This window comes from Rutidosis leptorrhynchoides, chromosome 11 (assembly GCF_046630445.1).
Source record: "Rutidosis leptorrhynchoides isolate AG116_Rl617_1_P2 chromosome 11, CSIRO_AGI_Rlap_v1, whole genome shotgun sequence".
Lineage (NCBI taxonomy): Eukaryota > Viridiplantae > Streptophyta > Magnoliopsida > Asterales > Asteraceae > Rutidosis > Rutidosis leptorrhynchoides.
In genome coordinates, this window is record NC_092343.1 from 394,287,770 (window position 1) to 394,311,368 (window position 23,599).

Here is a 23,599-nt window from a genome sequence, read left to right on the forward strand (position 1 = left end):
CATATCTATCTCATGTTGTTTCCCTGAACTTTAAAGTGAGAAGCCAAAGATTGGTTAGAATCGTTACCTGAAGGAGCGATTGATACATGGGATGTCTTAGTTGAAAATTTTCTTAAACAATTCTTTCCGGCATCTAAAGCCGTAAGACTTCAAGGAGAGATTGTTACGTTCACGCAAAAGCCAAATGAAACTCTATATGAAGCGTGGACAAGATTTGGAAAGCTGTTGAGAGGATGTCCTCAGCACGGTTTAGACACTTATCAAATAGTACAAATATTCTACCAAGGATGCGACATTACTACACGAAAAGACATCGACATAGCAGCTGGTGATTCCATTATGAAGAAAACCGCAACTGAAGCACACAAGATAATTGATAATACAGCCTCCCACTCTCATGAGTGGCACCAAGAAAAAGATATCTTTCGTTCATCTAAAGTAGCTAGAGCCGATTCTAGCCATGACTTTGATTCCGTTTCAGCAAAAATAGATGCTTTCGAAAGACGAATGGAAAAGATGAATAAAGATATTCACGCAATACGAATCAGTTGTGAGCAATGCGGTGGACCACACTTAATGAAAGATTGTCACATTGAGCAAACGATGGAACAACGTGAGAATGTTTCCTATATGAACCAAAGGCCGAGAAATAATTATCAAAATAATTATTAACCGCCAAGGCCAAACTTCAATCGAAATCAAAACATTCTTTACAATCCAAATGGACCCAACAATAACTCGTACAACCAACAAGGTCCGAATAACCAACCAACTCAAAACAACACTTTCAATCAACAAAGACCTAGCTTGTATAAACTACCACAACAAATCGAAGAGAAAAAGTCAAATCTAGAAGAAATGATGGCAAAGCTAATGGAATCTCAAACACAATTTATTACATCTCAAACCCAAACAAATGAGAGGTTTGATCAGTCATTAAGAACTCAACAAGCTTTCATTTTGAATCTAGAAAAACACGTAGGTACTCTTGCTAGCATGATGAGTGAGAGGGAAGAAGGAAAGCTACCGAGTAATACTGAAGTAAATTCTCAAAATGAGAATGTTAATATGGTGTCAACAAATTCTGAAAAACCAGCATCAGAAGATGGGAAGGTTTTAGACGTGAGTAACAATGAAGAAGTTACACCACCACCACCACTACCCGAGTATGTAAAGCCAGTGGTGGCACCCTATAGACCACCCGTCCCGTTTCCAAGAAAAAGAGTTGAGTATGAGCAAGTAATAGGTAACAAAGTTTGTGATACCTCTGGAAAGAAGAATAAGAATAAGAAAGTACAAGAAACAAAAACCGTAAAGATAAACCCGGTGAAGACAATCCCACCAAAACCTCCACCCAGGGTGGGTGATCCGGGTGAATTTATTATTCCTTATCTACTTAATGATTGTGTCATGTATGATGCACTAGCAGATTTAGATGCGACTGTGAGTGTTATGCCTCTTTCATTATATAAAAGATTAGGAGTAGGTGAGTTAAGTCCAACAGAGATGAGTGTCCGACTCTTTGATCAAACAATTAGGCACCCAGTTGGAATTGCTGACAACCTACCCATTCAAGTGGGTAATTTAACCTTTCTAGTCGAATTTATTGTCATTGACATAGAAGAGGACTCAAACGTTCCTCTAATTTTAGGACGACCATTCTTAGCATCCACCGGGGCGTTATTTGATGTAAGAGAGGGTAGAATGACACTTAGTGATGATGAAAACTCGATCACCTTTGTGAGTCGAAAGGCTAAATCTCCACCAACCAAAACCGTTGAACCAACAAAAACGATTGGTAAGAACCATGTTGTTTTACCAACTCCAACAGTAATTCTTAGCAATAATAAAACGCCTAAGTGTGGGGAAGATGAAGCAACACCTAATGATGACCTGATAACAAAGAACCCCATTGTTGATACGAAATTAAACTATCCCGTTATTTACAGTTCAATGAAGAAACTTATAAAACGGATTCTCGATGCTAGAACCAAGGGGAACTTTAAGTTATGTAACCGGTTAGTATCCAATCTATCGCCTAAAGAAAAGGCGAAACTAGTTGAATTTGTGAATATTACACAGGAATCCGACCAATGGCTTAAAGCAAAAGTCACAGATATGCAAGTTGATTATGGTCCAAGAGAAATTGACAATGAAGTTAATCACAAATTAGATACCACATCTACCTAAATGTGGGGAGATTCAAATGTTCTAAAAAAAACGCTGTCTAAAGTTAGTTGTTCTGTTCTGGTTTAGTTCCGAGAATCGAAACCGATTGGTCTTTTCCGCTAGCAGACACTAAAGAACTAGTTTTCTCCTCCCATTCTGAATTTTTGTTTTGTAGGTTTTGAATAAAATTAATATGCATTTTTAAATTTAAGTTTTGTGTGAATTAAAAAATAAAAAATTACTTTATTTCATTAAGTTTAAAAAATGATTTCTAAAATTCATCGTAAGTTGAAGACTAGGTCATGGAACCGAAATTGCTTTACCCGAGGGCGGGGCGAAAAATTTTGTTATCATTATTTTTAATTTTATTGATCTAAAGTATACCAAAAAAATTAAAAAAAAAACCCAAAAATCTTTGTTTATAAAACAATAGCTTTAAGAACGACAAATTTTAAATTTTGTCGAGGGACGGACTAGGTAAACATACCGAAACTACCTAAAGTAAAAGGAAACAAAATTTTAAAAAAATTATTCAAATTGTTTTAATAAATAAAGGATTTTATATATATATATATATATATATATATATATATATATATATATATATATATATATATATATATATATATATATATATATATATATATATGTTTGTAGTTTATCTTATGTACAAAACAGGGTAAAACATCGCATTTTCAAAGACTGACATTAAGTTCAGCAAAAGCTACTAATTTTTGACGATAAGACGCAAAATATCAAATGTGATATAAAATAATATGTTTACAAACTCGGTATTTTTAATCACTTTTCTACACTCATCACCCTCAGGAATTTATAATTATAGTCTGATTTCATGCAAGTGAGGGCATTGCATGATCTCAAGTGTGGGGAAGGGTTATAAATTCTCTCGGGTTTACACTTAGTTTAATTGCCAAATTTTGTGAAAATTTGAAAAAATTTCAACTAAATGAATTCAAAATCATGTTTATACATATTTATGAACGATAAAACTAGGTGTTAATGCCGAAATTATTGTTACCTCGGAGAGAACATAAATGGAGAAACAACCCAAAACGTTAGAATTCATTTAAAATGGAATAGAGGAGAATAAAAATGCAAATAAAAAAATAAATAAAAGCTAAGTGTGGGAAGAATTTACCAATTTCTTTAAAACACATATCACATATTTGGTACAGATTATTGCAGGTACTTTTGCTTTCGACTAAACTAATCCGTTTTACCCGATTTATTGTAATACCTTTTAAAGAATAGATGGATCTACACGATGAATTAATTTCATCATTAAAAGGAAGTAAAGTCTTCCGAAAAAGACACGCGCTTCTTGATTTAGGTCAGGAAGTTGTCGTCCAGACCAGCTGTAGGTTGACGAAAAATTTAGAAAAGTCATCTCTAAAATTAGCAGGAAATTCACGGACCTCAGCATCAAACAGGGTCGCCAAGTGGTCAGACTTATCCTAACCATGAGAGGATCTGTCTCGTAAAATGGGGAGGGCGCCGTGCAAATTAGCTTGATAAGACTAATGAATCAGACCCCCAGAAAGGATAATCTCCTTAAAGATTAAAAATCAGCTTCTAAGCCTGATATTACTCAATCCTTGAGATTGACATTAAAGATTGAGAATTACAAACTCATGGAATTCAATGATATCTAAACTCGAGCTTGAACGAGAAAATATTTTGATCAAAATTAAAACCGATTTGTTTTCTGAAAACCTATTTTCAATGCGTTCATTACCATTGAACGTAAAATCCTAGGAATTCACCTAGAATTCCTTAGGTCACCTGAACCAAATCGGGTGTCAACCGTAAGAACGGTAGTTGCATAGCATGGTCGAAGACAGGACCTTGTGCCAGACAGAAAAACTATAGGGTGATCTTTACTATTTCTCCTACAAAGGATAGTAATTGCATCCAACACGTTATAGACCATAATCAAAAGCATGTCACGGGACGTTGCCTTAACAGTTGTTTGTTCAATGCTTTCCTTTACAACCGGACGATAGTTTACCTAAAGGTAATATACGGAGCAAGTATACTGGACGTGTTGCTTTCCCAATACAAGGTTAGCAAGTGGGTGACACAAAATCATAAGTTTTGAGCTAAAATTTTCAAATCTGAAACCCACCAAACCCACAAAAACAATTTGCAAACACCGGTGAAGGGTTATTCTGGAAAACTTATCTAGGGTAAAAGCTAGAATGAATTTTCAAAAGATCAAATGTTTTCATAAAGATCCAATTTCCTTAAATGATCAAAATTTTCATAGTCATGTGGGACTGTAAACTACATCGTTACTACCATTGTTTATACCGCCGTATCAAAATCACTGATGTATAAAGTGTGAGAATAAAAAATGATTCGAGTGAAGTGTGATTTAATTTCAAGTTCTGTGTTGCTTGAGGACAAGCAACGCTCAAGTGTGGGGATATTTGATAGTGCTCCAAATGAACATATATTTAGGCACAATATCCTTCCAATATGTAAAGCTTTTAGTTGCAATTGTTCTATTTTTATGTAATATTCGTTTAAATAAATAAATGCGAAGACAAAAGAAGAAAACGACGATTTGAAGACGCAAATGACCAAAAAGCTCAAATTTACAAGATATAATTCAAGTGGTTTAATTTATTGATAAGAAACGTCTAAAAAATACAAAAGTCCAAGTCGCGGAATGCAAAGTACAAGATATCTACGCGTACGAAAAGACGTTCGAGAAACCGGAACTGAGACATAAACCGGGCGTAAACGTACGAGACAACGGAGCGAAAATTATGAGTCAACTATGCACAAGAATATAATATAATATATATAATTATATAAAATTATATATATTATATATATTAAATAAATATGTCGACAAAGCTAGGAGACAAACGATTGTGAGCTGGATCCTTGCTCCATGCGATCGCATGGCCTGGAGGCCTAATTCCCATGCGATCGCATGGCCTACTTTTTCTGGCCACATTCCTATAAAAGGCAGTCTGGTGCTCGAGCTTAATACATATCTTTTTCTTTTCCTTCTCTGTAACGTATATATATATATATATATATATATATATATATATATATATATATATATATATATATATATATATATATATATATATTTAATATAATTTTAATTTTAAGTTAATAATAATAAGGTTATTTTAAGAATGTTTTACGGGTTTTAAGTCGAAATTCTGTCCGTGCAACGCTACGCGATTAATCACCACTGTAAGCTATGTTCTTCCTTTTTAAATTAATGTATCGTAACTAAGTTATTATTATGCTTATTTGAGCCAAAGTAATCGTGATGTTAGACTAAAAATTAAGATTGGGTTATTAGATTTTGCACCATAATTAAGGTTTGGACAAAAGACCGACACTTGTGGACATTTGACTATTGACTATTAATAGATAGGGGGTATTGTCTAATCGAATGACAACTCGTTGGAATCTGTCGAACCTATCTTCAAATTAGTTAATCTAATAATTATTAAAATGATTATTTATGTTCTATTTAGTGACGTTTATACGACATCTTTTACGATCATTTAATTAATTATTCGGGTTGGGTAATTGATTATTCATTCTGATCAAGTATGAAAATTAATATTCATATCTCATTAAAACATGGTTGAATTACATTCAAGGATAATTGGTGTAATTGTTAACAAAGTATTAAAACCTTGGATTACACGCAGTCGATAACCTGGTGTAATTATTAACAAAGTATTAAAACCTTGTTACAGTTTGAATCCCTAATTAGTTGAAATATTTGACTTCGAGAATAAGGTTAATTTGACGAGCATTTTATAATTATGACCGATGGACTATTATGGACAAAAACCAAATAGGTATCAAATAATCCAGTACAAAGGACAATTAACCCAGGGTAATAAATTAAAATCAAAACGTCAAACATTATGATTACGAAAGTTTAAATAAGCATAATACTTTTATTTCATATTTCATCGTACCTTTATTTACTTTCATTTTAATTACTGCAATTTACTTTATCGCAATTTAAATTCTGTCATTTATATTATCGTCATTTATCTTTACGCTTTATTTAAAATCGACAAACCGGTCATTAAACGGTAAAAACCCCCCCTTTTATATATTATTATTACTATATATAATTATAAATATAGTTGTTAAAAATATAGCGTTAAACTTAGCTAGCTCCCTGTGGAACGAACCAGACTTACTAAAAACTACACTACTGTACGATTAGGTACACTTCCTATAGTGTTGTAGCAAGGTTTAGGTATATCCTCTCTATAAATAAATAAATAACTTGTGTAAAATTGTATCGTATTTAATAGTATTTCGTAGTAAAAATATAACTATTTCGTATACACCTCGCATAACATCAGCTGCCTGTGACAAATGTAAAACATTGCATTTATATCCTGCCCACAGAAGGAGAGTATTTTTATACCTCCGATGGCGGAAGTTTGTGCCGGCCAGCAACAGGCACAGGGGATCGGCTAGAAAACGTTAAAGTTTTACTAGAACGCACCGAGGCAAAATACAAAAATCAGATACTTGTCATGACAAACATTATAAAAAACTTACTTCACAGAACGAAAGAAGTTTCTATATTATATGAAGGTAAAAATATTTCACAATTCTTCCTCATAAACTTTATGACGGAAGGCGTATGACGGACAGGTTACTAATTCATAACCATTCTTCCAAAAAAATACTTCATATTCCTCATTAACTTTGTGACGGAAAGCATATAGTGGACTTCAAATGTTCTACTAATTATTTGCAGGTATAATGTTTGCAAAGTGAATTTTCCATATTTTATATGTTGTTCATTCAGCAGAAGTTAACAAAACGAAGCATCCACAAAAGAATTACCTCAAACACTTTTCAGTATGTCTTAATAAGTTAAGCAGCATGCAATTGTACATGGAAAATTTCGAATATGCTTAGTGCATAGCAGATTTATTTGAGCAATAAACGTTAAAACAAACATAAAGCCAAACATAGTCACAGAAGTAATATATATATTTATGGCGTCAAAAACAACAAAAGTTTATTACACACGTTGTTTATCAATAGGAAAAGTTTATTACATAGTTACAAAATTTATGAAAAATCCACATTAAGGACATCCTGGGCAGGAGACTCTTCTCTGCTGCACACCTCATCATAAACATCAATTTTAAGATTTATCAGTTTGTCCTTTGCTTCATCAACCTTCTCCAGGGTTCCAGAACGCATAAGGTTAGCAATAGCAGGAGGGAGAGTCTGGTTTGGGACAAGGCGTCTAGTTAACTTGTTCGCCACATCAGAAATGGAATGGGTGCGAATAGCATCAACGTAATCATTGTAGGGATCCCTAATAAGTTTGGATCCAAGAACTTTGGCTATCACACCCAGTATCCCCTTCTTTAGCTCAGCAAAGTTACCCTCACCGGCCTCCTCCCTCCGCAGAAGCTCAGCAGACTTTTCCCTCTCAGCATTTAGCTGCTTCTCCAGCTCACTAACCTTCACATGCTCCTCCTCAACCTTCTTCTTTTCAGCCTCCACCACTCTATCCTTCTCCTCTTGCAAGGCAGTAGCAGCATCTTGAGCACTTTTTAGCTCAGTTTCTTTAGCCTTTAGTATTCTCTGAGCATCAGTCAAGGCACGTTCAGCATTAATAGCTCTTTTGAGAGCATTTTCATCTTCAGCCATCTCAGTACGGGCTATGGCAAGAACAGACTCCTGATGCTTCTGCAGTTGCAAAGAAGACTCTAGATGATTAATTAACAATACAGTAGTTGCAGCGGTTGATTCCCTAAGTTGATCAGAGCGGAGAGCGTTGAAGTGAGGTTTTAGCTCAGGGATAGCATAACCCTGCAAAAGAAAAATGTTATGATCAATATTGACAATCCATGTAAATAGAATGCAAGCACATAATTGCAAGATATTTTATCATTCATACCTGAAGAAGAGTCGAAAAATCTGTGCCCTTAGTGGCAGGGTTATCAATGAACGCCTGCAGCGTGCTCACATAAGCAGGAATGGATGGCTCTTGAACATTTGATGATGTGATAGGCGAGATAGTGGTACTGGGAGGTGGAGAATGATAGGAGGCGTCGTCTTCCGGCCTCTGCTCATGGAATTCAGCTTCATCAAATAGAGTAAAGTTCTGCTCAGGAGTTTTTAGAACTTTATCTCCTTGACTTTCAAGATTCTCCTCTGGCCTCTGCTCACCACCTTCAGCAGCCTTTCCTTGGCTATCACCAGAATCTGATAAAACCACTAACATAAATAAATTAGCAAACATAACAATTATGAGCAAAGATATATGCAATATCAAGAAAGGGCAATGTTGGTATACTTCTTCTACGTTTTAGCTTAGGGCTTCCCTCAGCACTTTTTGCTCTCTTAGAGCCTATACTCTTCTTGCGAGTCTTCTTGGTTGTAGGAGGGCTAGGAAGCGTTTCACCAGTAATGTCTACCGAGCCTGTTGTTTCCTGCTCGGTAGTGGTGCCCTCCGCTGTCAGTTCAGTGTCGGACTCGGACTCACTATCTGAACTACTGCCACTGCCTTCCCCTTCCTTTTCAGCATTAGCAGCAGCAGCAGCCTCAGCTTCAGCAGCAATCCTTTCCGCCTCTAGTTCAGTAGGGGTTTTGTCACGAGCAGTGATCTCCACGTCATTCTCAAGATCGAGGGATAAGATAGCAGAACGAACAAGCATCTCGGTATATTCTGCAAAATTTAAACAAGGGCAAAAATAGCAAACATAAGCAATAATGGCATAAAAAAGATAGACAAATATATATGTTAGGATGATCATATCACATCCTACCCTAGTTTTTCTGGTGGAGTACTGGCACAGAAGTACTTGGCCATTCTTGGCTCACTTTACACAGCACAAGAATACCCTCATATCTCTCATATAATCTAGGCGGAAGGTGGAGAGCTTTAAGATTATTTATTATTCGCTTTTTTGCGGTGGTTACCTTAATGACCTTTCCCACACCAGCATCTATAGACTTCCATTTCCAGACCACGGAATACTCCTCCAGAATAACTCCTTCGTCAACAAAGAAAAATGGACTCTTCCAGTCCTTCAAGTTTGAAACTTTATTTTTCCCAACAAAATATGTATTTCGTTTATTGTCAATCATAAGCCAGCAGTGGCTAATCGTTCGTATTCTAAAAAGAGAGATGAAAACTTTAAGGCGAGGCTTAATATTGCTGGCATTGCAATACATTTCAAAAAGGATAATTTTTTGAAGGTCGTGGGGATGGATTTGGCTCAAGCAGGCTCTATAGTATCTAAGGATACGGAGAAGAAATTTAGTTAGAGGAACACGGAGGTTGCCGTGAGTAAGTTGTAAAGCATACAAAGTAATTTTTCCGGCAGGCGGTTTATTGGCCCTTTGATTTCCAGTGGGAAGAATAGGGTTGTATTGATTAAGATGATGAAAAGCGATCTTCAAGCTGTCAAAATGGCTCTCCGATAATGACGATGCTATCGTGCTAACCTCAGGAAGGTCGGTTGTTTCTGAAGAAGAAAGCTCCACGTTCTCTCGGCCAGTACTCGACACAGAAGCCATGGTAATAATATGAACAGTAAAAGTGAAAAAGAAGTAACAGCGAGGTAAAATGCAACTGACCTTGAAAGATGAAAAACCTTAAAAAGTTGAAAATAAAAGCTTGAGGAATGCGATGAAGATTTGGGCAGAGATATGCTTTTTAGATCTTGAGCAAAAGTAAAAAAGTGAAGTTCAAAGGTTATGACGGTTTATATAGAGATTCATCAATGTATTTTTTATGGACACGATCGTGACACGTGTATGGGCAAGTTTAAAAGTGGGATATACAGAAATGCTTTTAACAGCTGGTGACGCGTAAAGAATCTCAACCATTTAAAAGTAATCATTATAATGTCAGTAAAATTCGTCTGTCATCATTATCAATAATGTTTTCCCCGATGCAAATGGCAAATGTGAAGACTTGTTTGGCATGCGTTGGCAGAAGTTTAACAACTTAATCCTTTTTCAAATGCTTAAGTCATTAAACTGGGGGGACTTAATGGTGTATCCTATTGTATACACGCATAAAGGCATAATATTCGCATGAAATTGGCATCAGGAACACTGAGAATAACAGTTTTGGGAAACTTTCCGTCAAGCGTTCTCCGCTGTGCAGGCTGCTTCCGTCATGCATAAGCCCTGAAGGCCGCCTAGCGCTTAAGCCCTGATCGGAGAACGTCACATCCGGCGCATATTTTGGATCACAAATAACAGAACGTATCATCATCTGACACGTGTCCCCGAACAATCCAGTGGATCTATCACTATAAATAGACCCCTTGGGTCGTCATTTTACACATTCAGACATTCTGACAACTTGTGAGCAGAGACTTCACCTTTCTCTCTTTCACAGTACTTTCTCTCACTAGAAGTCATCCGGCTAACAGCTATACACTCAACGGATAAAATATTGATAAAGCCACCCCACAAGTTTCTATGCTTGTGAACCGGGTCTGCAAGGATTATTTCCCGAGGGTAAAAATCAATCGGCAACACTCCCCCACCTTTAGCTAGGTCACTTCTAGTATTGTGCTAACACACTAAGCCTTACCTCATAAGGAAATAGGTGTTAACAGAGACGAAGCATTGAAGCAACTGAAGTTCCACTTGACCCGAGCTCAAAATTATATGAAAACAAGTGCCGACAAACATCGCAGAGATGTACAGTTCGCTATTGGTGACTGGGTTTTCCTCAAACTACGCCCCCACAGGCAGCAGTCGTTTGTTAAACGCATACACCAAAAGCTGGCAGCTCGTTTCTATGGGCCATTTCTTATCCTAGCTCGCATTGGAGCCACAGCCTACAAACTCCAGCTGCCCGATGAATCGAAAATACACCCGGTGTTCCATGTGTCACTCCTTAAAAAAGGCCATTGGGCAGGCCCCTGTAGAGGCCTCTCTTCCTCTGGGTTTCGAATCTGACACTACTGATATAACCCAGCCCACCAAATGCCTAGCTGTTCGAACTGTTACCAAGAATGGGGCTAAGGTTCATCAATGGTTAATACAATGGCCCGACACCGATGAAGCAATTTGGGAAGACGCTTTGGACATCCAAACACAATTTCCGGATTTTAGGCTTGAGGACAAGCCTTTTCTTCAAGAGGGTTGCATTGATAAAGATCATCCGATCACCTTTATCTTGCAGCCCAAAGATACCAGGCCTGAGCCCAACAATTGGAAAGTTTACAAGAGAAGAAATGTGATACGAATCAAGTTGGATTTTATTAATGAGAAAAGAAAACACGTAATAAAAGAAACAAATATCCTACAGTTCGAGATTGTAGGCTCTCCCAAAGACTTAATTAATGTCTTAATACTTCAATAATTCTCTGCCATAAACAGCTCCGCTCTACCCTATTTATCATCATCTCCAACTTGATCAACAAGTAACTTTATTAAAGGAAACACAATCATACATTCTTAATGACTAGGAAGATATAATACTTGCTAAATAAACTAACTACTAATTTATCATTCACCCCCTTGGCTTATCTTCAATTTCCAGCAAGCCCTTCAATTTGCTTGGGTCGACAACGATACCCGTTTTTACCCGATTTTCTATTCGTATCAAAATGCCAACAAGATGGAGGGTTGAGATGAATGCAGCTTGTTATTTTCTTATGTTAGAATAATATATAATGGCATAGTGGGAGAATGCCTTTTTCATGTTTTTGCACTTTCTGTTTCTCTCTGATTTTGTATCACTGTTCTATTACATAATACAATTACAGCTAAAACCCTATCACATACTTACTTCAATGATTTTAATTTGTTGTGTTTATTGTAGTTCGTTTAAATAACAATAATCTTTTTCAAAGATTAGAAAACCTACTAATTTGAAGTTTGCAAATTGGATTCATTGAACTGAAAACTATGACTAGTTCCTCTGCCCTTGAGAGGATAGAGTAAGCTATACATTTGCTTTATATAGTTCTATTGTTTTTTTTTTTCACTTGCTTTGGTTTGAAGAGACTTTTTCCAAGTATTTTTACATTTTCATTTGGTATTTCAATGTAGATATAGTTTAGTCACTAAATTATGTGACTGCACATTTTGAAAAACGTTATGTTTGCATGGCAGTTACTGACTAAAATGTAGCTTTATCGTTGCACTTTCAGGCGTGTTTTTTTTTATACCAATCTTCTTGTATTATCGATATTCTTGAACACTACCTAAATGTATTAGTTGTTTCTTCTTGTCATTCATTGTTAACATCTTACAGGTTAATAACTTATATCATACTTGTCATAATTTAAGGCAGTAGTCTGTCATTTTTCAATCATAAAAATGCTTCAACAAATTCTTGCCATATCGATTTTTTTTATGTTGTCACTTCGTTTATTTACTTTTTTCAGGGGTATTTTAATCATCATACACGGGCTGAACGAGCACAGGCAAGTGATCTTCCCACTTCTTTACTTTTTAACCTCATTTTAATATATCAACGTTGAACTACTTTACACCTTTAAAAATCATATTATGTTTAATTTTTTTCATGTAACGCATATCTACAGTGGGAGATATGCTGATTTTGCAACGCAACTTAATTCTTGTAACTTTGCGGTATATGCAATGGACCGGATAGGTAGGTATGTTGTTTTATACCTAATTCATCATCTTTTTTGATACTATTCATATTATATTATATACCTATATCTAAAAGACAAAGTAAAAATGAACAGTACTATTCCTTTTTTCACTTTTCACAACCTAAACCCTCTAACTTTTGTTAACATACAAATCGAACCCCCATTTTATACGTATACTTTTCTCCAAATTTCACAAACTTAAACCCCTACCTTTTATTAAAATACAAATTGAACCCCCACTTTAATAACTTTTTTTTTTTACTAATATTCAATTTTCACAAACTTAACCCCCTAACTTTTATTAAAATACAAATCGAACTCCCACTTTATACGTATATTTTTTCCAAATTTCACAAACTTAATCCCCTAACTTTTATTAAAATACAAATCGAACCCCCACTTTACTAACTTTTTTTTTTTAAATAAAACCCGAACGCTAAAAGAAGCAACTTTCACAAAAGGAACAACCCTTCAATGTTAGATGTCGAAAACAATTCTTTTTTACAAAATAGTTCAAGACTTTTTTTTTAACTTACATTCAAAACGGAGCCCCCGGCGCGAAGCGAGGGCTCCACAACTAGTTGATACATAAATAGTCATTCTGAAGTTGTAATCTATCGTATAGGAATTGAGCAAAAAATATTCTTTCTGATACAAGTATGCTTTTAATTGGATACGACACTAATGAAAGTGACATGTTTTTTTTTAACTTTTGTAAAATTTATATGTTATTAGGTCATGGAGGGAGTGACGGATTGCATGGATACGTACCTTCACTAGATCATGTTGTGGCTGATACTGTGAGTTTTATTACTAATGATATATATATATATATACACACACAATAACATACGTGTGTACGTACACAAACATATATACAGATAGATTACCATGTATATATCTATATTTCAGGGGTCATTCTTGGAGAAAATAAAGTCGGATCACCCAGGGACACCATGTTTTCTTTATGGGCACTCGACAGGTGGAGCCGTGGTTTTAAAGGTATGGCTGCTAAACAGCTTTGTGGTCCTCTGGACCCCACTAAATTGATTATGAAGGCTAACTATAAAAAAAATGTCTTTTTTTTTTTCTTACAATTAGGCTGCTAGTTATCCTTGCATTGAAGAACTTTTGGAGGGAATTATCTCAACTTCACCTGCATTGCGTGTTAAACCTTCCCATCCCATAGTTGGTGTAAGTCTCCTGACTACTGAAATGTCCCGTTCTTATTGATTAAAAACGTTTCATATTAATTGATTTCGTTGCGAGGTTTTGACCTCTATATGAGACGTTTTTCAAAGACTGCATTCATTTTTAAAACAAACCATAACCTTTATTTCATAAATAAAGGTTTAAAAAGCTTTACGTAGATTATCAAATAATGATAATCTAAAATATCATGTTTACACACGACCATTACATAATGGTTTACAATACAAATATGTTACATCGAAATCAGTTTCTTGAATGCAGTTTTTACACAATATCATACAAACACGGACTCCAAATCTTGTCCTTATTTTAGTATGCAACAGCGGAAGCTCTTAGTATTCACTTGAGAATAAACATGCTTTAAACGTCAACAAAAATGTTGGTGAGTTATAGGTTTAACCTATATATATCAAATCGTAACAATAGACCACAAGATTTCATATTTCAATACACATCCCATACATAGAGATAAAAATCATTCATATGGTGAACACCTGGTAACCGACATTAACAAGATGCATATATAAGAATATCCCCATCATTCCGGGACACCCTTCGGATATGATATAAATTTCGAAGTACTAAAGCATCCGGTAATTTGGATGGGGTTTGTTAGGCCCAATAGATCTATCTTTAGGATTCGCGTCAATTAGGGTGTCTGTTCCTTAATTCTTAGATTACCAGACTTAATAAAAAGGGGCATATTCGATTTCGATAATTCAACCATAGAATATAGTTTCACGTACTTGTGTCTATTTTGTAAATCATTTATAAAACCTGCATGTATTCTCATCCCAAAAATATTAGATTTTAAAAGTGGGACTATAACTCACTTTCACAGATTTTTTACTTCGTCGGGAAGTAAGACTTGGCTACTGGTCGATTCACGAACCTATAACAAATATGTACATATATATCAAAGTATGTTCAAAATATATTTACAACACTTTTAATACATTTTGATGTTTTAAGTTTATTAAGTCAGCTGTCCTCGTTAGTAACCTACAACTAGTTGTCCACAGCTAGATGTACAGAAATAAATCGATAAATATTATCTTGAATCAATCCGCGATCCAGTGTATACGTATCTCAGTATTGATCACAACTCAAACTATATATATTTTGGAATCAACCTCAACCCTGTATAGCTACCTCCAACATTCACATATAGAGTGTCTATGGTTGTTCCGAAATATATATAGATGTGTCGACATGATAGGTCGAAACATTGTATACGTGTCTATGGTATCTCAAGATTACATAATATACAATACAAGTTGATTAAGTTATGGTTGGAATAGATTTGTTACCAATTTTCACGTAGCTAAAATGAGAAAAATTATCCAATCTTGTTTTACCCATAACTTCTTCATTTTAAATCCATTTTGAGTGAATCAAATTGCTATGGTTTCATATTGAACTCTATTTTATGAATCTAAATAGAAAAAGTATAGGTTTTTAGTCAAAAAAATAAGTTACAAGTCGTTTTTGTAAAGGTAGTCATTTCAGTCGAAAGAACGACGTCTAGATGACTATTTTAGAAAACATACTTCCACTTTGAGTTTAACCATAATTTTTTGATATAGTTTCATGTTCATAATAAAAATCATTCTCCCAGAATAACAACTTTTAAATCAAAGTTTATCATAGTTTTTAATTAACTAACCCAAAACAGCCCGCGGTGTTACTACGACGGCGTAAATCCGGTTTTACGGTGTTTTTCGTGTTTCCAGGTTTTAAATCATTAAGTTAGCATATCATATAGATATAGAACATGTGTTTAGTTGATTTTAAAAGTCAATTTAGAAGGATTAACTTTTATTTGCGAACAAGTTTAGAATTAACTAAACTATGTTCTAGTGATTACAAGTTTAAACCTTCGAATAAGATAGCTTTATATGTATGAATTGAATGATGTTATGAACATCATTACTACCTCAAGTTCCTTGGATAAACCTACTGGAAATGAGAAAAATAGATCTAGCTTCAAAGGATCCTTGGATGGCTTGAAAGTTCTTGAAGCAGAATCATGACACGAAAACAATTTCAAGTAAGATTTCCACTCGAAATAAGATTGTTATAGTTATAGAAATTGAATTAAAGTTTGAATATGATTATTACCTTGTATTAGAAAGATAACCTACTGTAAGTAACAAAGGTTTCTTGATCTTGGATGATTACTTGGAATTGATTTAGAAAACTTGGAAGTAAACTTGCAATCTTGGAAGTATTCTTGATTTTATGAAACTAGAACTTTTGGAATTTATGAAGAACACTTAGAACTTGAAGATAGAACTTGAGAGAGATCAATTAGATGAAGAAAATTGAAGAATGAAAGTGTTTGTAGGTGTTTTTGGTCGTTGGTGTATGGATTAGATATAAAGGATATGTAATTTTGTTTTCATGTAAATAAGTCATGAATGATTACTCATATTTTTGTAATTTTATGAGATATTTCATGCTAGTTGCCAAATGATGGTTCCCACATGTGTTAGGTGACTCACATGGGCTGCTAAGAGCTGATCATTGGAGTGTATATACCAATAGTACATACATCTAAAACCTGTGTATTGTACGAGTACGAATACGGGTGCATACGAGTAGAATTGTTGATGAAACTGAACGAGGATGTAATTGTAAGCATTTTTGTTAAGTAGAAGTATTTTGATAAGTGTCTTGAAGTCTTTCAAAAGTGTATGAATACATATTAAAACACTACATGTATATACATTTTAACTGAGTCGTTAAGTCATCGTTAGTCGTTACATGTAAATGTTGTTTTGAAACCTTTAGGTTAACGATCTTATTGAATGTTGTTAACCCATTGTTTATTATAACAAATGAGATGTTAAATTGTTATATTATCATGATATTATGATATATAATATATCTTAGTATGATATATATACAGTTAAATGTCGTTACAACGATAATCGTTACATATATGTCTCGTTTCGAAATCATTAAGTTAGTAGTCTTATTTTTACATATGTATTTCATTGTTAATACACTTAATAATATATTTACTTATCATTTAACATAATTAACCAAGTGTATCAATATCTTAATATGATTCATATGTACCTAGTAAGACGTTGTTATAACGATAATCGTTATATATATCGTTTTCGAGTTTCTTAAATTAATAGTCTCATTTTTATGTATATAACTCATTGTTAAAATACCTAATGAGATACATACTTATAATAAAATCATGTTAACTATATATATAACCATATATATGTCATCATATAGTTTTTACAAGTTTTAACGTTCGTGAATCACCGGTCAACTTGGGTGGTCAATTGTTTATATGAAACCTATTTCAATTAATCAAGTCTTAACAAGTTTGATTGCTTAACATGTTGGAAACACTTAATCATGTAAATAACAATTTCATTTAATATATATATAAACATGAAAAAGTTCGGGTCACTACAGTACCTACCCGTTAAATAAATTTCGTCCCGATATTTTAAGCAGTTGGAGGTGTTGACGTATCTTCTGGAAATAAATGCGGGTATTTCTTCTTCATCTGATCTTCACACTCCCAGGTGAACTCGGGTCCTCTACGAGCATTCCATCGAACCTTAACAATCGGTATCTTGTTTTGTTTAAGTCTCTTAACCTCACGATCCATTATTTCGACGGGTTCTTCAATGAATTGAAGTTTTTCATTGATTTGGATTTCGTCCAACGGAATAGTGAGATCTTCTTTAGCAAAATATTTCTTCAAATTTGAGACGTGGAAAGTGTTATGTACAGCCGCGAGTTGTTGAGGTAGCTCCAGTTGGTAAGCTACTGGTCCGACACGATCTATAATCTTGAATGGTCTAATGTACCTTGGATTTAGTTTCCCCCGTTTACCAAATCGAACAACGCCTTTCCAAGGTGAAACCTTAAGCATGACCATTTCTCCAATTTCAAACTCTATATCTTTTCTTTTTCTGTCCGCGTAGCTCTTTTGTCGACTCTGGGCGGTTTTCAATCTTTGTTGAATTTGGATGATTTTCTCGGTAGTTTCTTGTATTATCTCCGGACCCGTAATCTGTCTATCCCCCACTTCACTCCAACAAATCAGAGATCTGCACTTTCTACCATAAATTGCTTCAAACGGCGCCATCTCAATGCTTGAATGGTAGCTGTTGTTGTAGGAAAATTCTGCTAACGGTAGATGTCGATCCCAACTGTTTCCGAAATCAATAACACAAGCTCGTAGCATGTCTTCAAGCATTTGTATCGTCCTTTTGCTCTGCCCATCAGTTTGTGGATGATAGGCAGTACTCATGTCTAGACGAGTTCCCAATGCTTGCTGTAATGTCTGCCAGAATCTTGAAATAAATCTGCCATCCCTATCAGAGATAATAGAGATTGGTATTCCATGTCTGGAGACGACTTCCTTCAAATACAGTCGTGCTAACTTCTCCATCTTGTCATCTTCTCTTATTGGCAGGAAGTGTGCTGACTTGGTGAGATGATCAACTATTACCCAAATAGTATCATAACCACTTGCAGTCCTTGGCAATTTAGTAATGAAATTCATGGTAATGTTTTCCCATTTCCATTCCGGGATTTCAGATTGTTGTAGTAGACCTGATGGTTTCTGATGTTCAGCTTTGACCTTAGAACACGTCAAACATTCTCCTACATATTTTGCAATATCGGCTTTCATACCTGACCACCAAAAATGTTTCTTAAGATCCTTGTACATCTTTCCCGTTCCAGGATGTATTGAGTATCTGGTTTTATGAGCTTCTCTAAGTACCATTTCTCTCATATCTCCAAATTTTGGTACCCAAATTCTTTCAGCCCTATACCGGGTTCCGTCTTCCCGAATATTAAGATGTTTCTCCGATCCTTTGGGTATTTCATCCTTTAAATTTCCCTCTTTTAAAACTCCTTGTTGCGCCTCCTTTATTTGAGTAGTAAGGTTAGTGTGAATCATTATATTCATAGATTTTACTCGAATGGGTTCTCTGTCCTTTCTGCTCAAGGCGTCGGCTACCACATTTGCCTTTCCCGGATGGTAACGAATCTCAAAGTCGTAATCATTCAACAATTCAATCCACCTACGCTGCCTCATATTCAGTTGTTTCTGATTAAATATGTGTTGAAGACTTTTGTGGTCGGTATATATAATACTTTTGACCCCATATAAGTAGTGCCTCCAAGTCTTTAATGCAAAAACAACCGCGCCTAATTCCAAATCATGCGTCGTATAATTTTGCTCGTGAATCTTCAATTGTCTAGACGCATAAGCAATCACCTTCGTCCGTTGCATTAATACACAACCGAGATCTTGCTTTGATACGTCACAATAAATCACAAAATCATCATTCTCTTCAGGCAATGACAATATAGGTGCCGTAGTTAGCTTTTTCTTCAATAATTGAAACGCCTTCTCTTGTTCATCCTTCCATTTAAATTTCTTCCCTTTATGCGTTAATGCAGTCAAGGGTTTTGCTATTTTGGAGAAATCTTGGATGAATCTTCTGTAGTAACCAGCCAATCCTAAAAATTGACGTATATGCTTCGGAGTTTTTGAGGTTTCCCACTTTTCAACGGTTTCGATCTTTGCCGGGTCCACCTGGATACCTTCTTTGTTCACTATGTGACCGAGGAATTGAACTTCTTCCAACCAAAATGCACACTTTGAAAACTTAGCGTACAGTTTTTCTTTCCTCAATACTTCTAGCACTTTTCTCAAATGTTCTTCGTGCTCTTGATCATTCTTTGAGTAAATAAGTATGTCATCGATGAAAACAATGACAAACTTGTCAAGATATGGCCCACACACTCGGTTCATAAGGTCCATGAACACAGCTGGTGCGTTAGTCAATCCAAACGGCATAACCATAAACTCGTAATGACCATAACGCGTCCTAAAAGCAGTTTTTGGAATATCATCCTCCTTTACTCGCATTTGATGATATCCAGAACATAAATTGATCTTCGAATAAACCGACGAGCCTTGTAGTTGATCAAATAAGTCGTCAATTCTCGGCAGTGGATAACGGTTTTTGATGGTAAGTTTGTTCAACTCTATGTAGTCAATACACAACCTAAATGTACCATCCTTCTTCTTGACAAACAAAACAGGAGCTCCCCATGATGATGTGCTTGGTCGAATGAAACCACATTCTAATAGTTCTTGCAGTTGGCTTTGCAGTTCTTTCATCTCGCTGGGTGCGAGTCTATAAGGAGCACGAGCTATTGGTGCAGCTCCTGGTACAAGATCTATTTGAAATTCAACAGATCGATGTGGAGGTAGTCCCGGTAATTCTTTCGGAAATACATCGGGAAATTCTTTTGCGACGGGAACATCATTGATGCTCTTTTCTTCAGTTTGTACTTTCTCGACGTGTGCTAGAACAGCATAGCAACCTTTTCTTATTAGTTTTTGTGCCTTCAAATTACTAATAAGATGTAGCTTCATGTTGCCCTTTTCTCCGTACACCATTAAGGGTTCTCCTTCTTCTCGTACAATGCGATTTGCATTTTTATAACATACGATCTCTGCTTTCACCTTCTTCAGCCAGTCCATGCCAACTATTACATCAAAACTCCCTAACTCTACTGGTATCAAATCAATCTTAAATATTTCGCTACCCAGTTTAATTTCTCAATTCCGGCATATATTATCTGCTGAAATTAATTTACCGTTTGCTAATTCGAGTAAAAATTTACTATCCAACGGCATTAATGGACAACTTAATTCAGCACAAAAATCTCTACTCATATAGCTTCTATCCGCACCCGAATCAAATAAAACGTAAGCAGATTTATTGTCAATAAGAAACGTACCCGTAACAAGCTCCGGGTCTTCCTGTGCCTCTGCCGCATTAATATTGAAAACTCTTCCGCGGCCTTGTCCATTCGTGTTTTCCTGGTTCGGGCAATTTCTAATAATGTGGCCCGATTTTCCACATTTATAACAAACTACATTGGCATAACTTGCTCCAACACTACTTGCTCCGCCATTACTCGTTCCGACACCATTTGTTCCTTTCGTTCTGTTAACCCCTGGTCCGTAGACCTCACACTTCACCGCGCTATGACCATTTCTTTTACACTTGTTGCAAAATTTGGTGCAGAACCCCGAGTGATACTTTTCACACCTTTGGCATAGCTGCTTCTGATTGTTGTTGTTGTTATGGTTGTTATTGTTGTTGGGATGATTGTTGTAGTTGCTGTTGTTGTTGTTGTTGGGTCGTTTGTTGTAGTTGCGATTGATGTTGCGATTGTTGGGATAATTGTTGCGATTATTATTGTAATTGCTGTTGTTGTTGTATTGGTGATTCTTATCACCGTTTTCCTCCCACTTTCTTTTGACTTGCTTCACATTGGCCTCTTTAGCCGTCTGTTCTTTAATTCTTTCCTCAATCTGGTTCACTAGTTTGTGAGCCATTCTACATGCCTGTTGTATGGAGGCGGGCTCGTGTGAACTTATATATTCTTGGATTATTTCCGGTAATCCTTTCACAAACGCGTCGATCTTCTCTTCCTCATCTTCGAACGCTCCCGGACACAATAGGCACAATTCTATGAATCGTCTTTCGTACGTGGTAATATCAAATCCTTGGGTTCGTAACCCTCTAAGTTTTGTCTTGAGCTTATTGACCTCGGTTCTGGGACGGTACTTCTCGTTCATCAAGTGCTTGAATGCTGACCACGGTAGTGCGTAAGCATCATCTTGTCCCACTTGCTCTAGATAGGTATTCCACCATGTTAACGCAGAACCTGTGAAGGTATGCGTAGCGTACTTCACTTTGTCCTCTTCAGTACACTTACTTATGGCAAACACCGATTCGACCTTCTCGGTCCACCGTTTCAATCCGATCGGTCCTTCGGTTCCATCAAATTCCAAAGGTTTGCAGGCAGTGAATTCTTTGTAGGTGCATCCTACACGATTTCCTGTACTGCTAGATCCAAGGTTATTGTTGGTATGTAGCGCGGCCTGTACTGCGGCTATGTTTGAAGCTAGAAAAGTACGGAATTCCTCTTCATTCATATTCATGGTGTGTCGAGTAGTCGGTGCCATTTCCTTCAAAATAGTCAAATGGAACAAGTTAATCATACAGAATATTAAGAGTAGTTAATAGTATTTCGTAGCATAATATGAACTCATTTATAAAAGCTTTTTCTTCATATTAGCATTTTATAAGTTTAAATTCGGGTAGTACCTACCCGTTAACTTCATACTTAGTAGCTAATATACAATTCAACTACTACAATTCTATATGAAAAACTGATTATAATAATATTTCGCGTTCAAACTTTTATACAATATTTTACAAACTTACAATACCGCTTATTTTACATAAAGCATGAAATATAGCACACAATAACTTTGATACAAGATAGTTGTGAAGATAATTCTAGCTAGTACACAAGTCGTTCAGCAAAGGCAATAAAGACACGTAATTCATACGTCCAGAAACAAGTCATGCATTCTGGTTTTACTAGGACTACTTCCCATCCTTGGTCTTGTGGAACATAACCGCTATGGTCGTTGATAAGACAGCGTGTTGTAACGTCGTCAAAGGGACGAGGGTTACGTAATGACCAACAGTCTCGTAATAACCTAAAAACCTCATTTCTTACCTCAATTACCGACTCCGTCACTTGTGGGAACATTTTGTTTAATAGTTGTAGCCCAATGTTCTTTTTCTCACTTTGGTGAGAAGCGAACATTACTAACCCGTAAGTATAGCATGCTTCTTTATATTGCACGTTAGCCGCTTTTTCTAAATCATGAAGTCCTATATTCGGATACATTGAGTCAAAATAATTTCTTAACCCGTTGCGTAAAATAGCATTTGGGTTCCCCGCAATATATGCGTCAAAGTAAACACATCGTAACTTATGGGTTTCCCAATGTGATATCCCCCATCTTTCAAACGAAAGTCTCTTATAAACCAAGACATTCTTGGAACGTTCTTCGAATGTCTTACAAACTGATTTCGCCGTAAATAATTGTGCCGAAGAATTCTGACCGACTCTAGACAAGATTTCATCAATCATGTCTCCGGGTAGGTCTCTTAAAATATTGGATTGTCTATCCATTTTGTGTTTTTATACTGTAAAATAGACAAGAGTTAGATTCATAAAAAAATACTTATTAATACAAGCAATTTTTACATATATCATAAAGCATAAGCACACTATATTACATATATTACACCACACGAATACAACTATCTTATTCCGACTCGCTCGTTTCTTCTTCTTCGGTTTTGGTTCGTTTTGCCAAGTTTCTAGGGATATATGATGTTCCCCTAATACGAGCCGTCGTTTTCCACATTGGTCTAGAAAAACCTGGTGGTTTAGAGGTTCCCGGGTTATTGTTACAACTTAAGAAATACGGGTGTTGACGATACATATAAAGTTCATCGGGGTTGGAATCAGATTTCTCTATTTTTATGCCCTTTCCCTTATTGTTCTCTTTTGCCTTTTTAAATTCAGTTGGGGTAATTTCTATAACATCATCGGAATCCTCGTCGGGATCCGATTCATCGGAGAATTGGTAATCCTCCCAATATTTTGCTTCCTTGGCGGAAACACCATTGACCATA

At 35.7% G+C, this 23,599-nt stretch overlaps 1 pseudogene; it reads left to right on the forward strand.

Annotated features, from left to right (window-relative positions):
* Positions 1-23,599, forward strand: part of LOC139876078 (uncharacterized) — a 54,480-nt pseudogene that overhangs the window by 26,372 nt on the left and 4,509 nt on the right.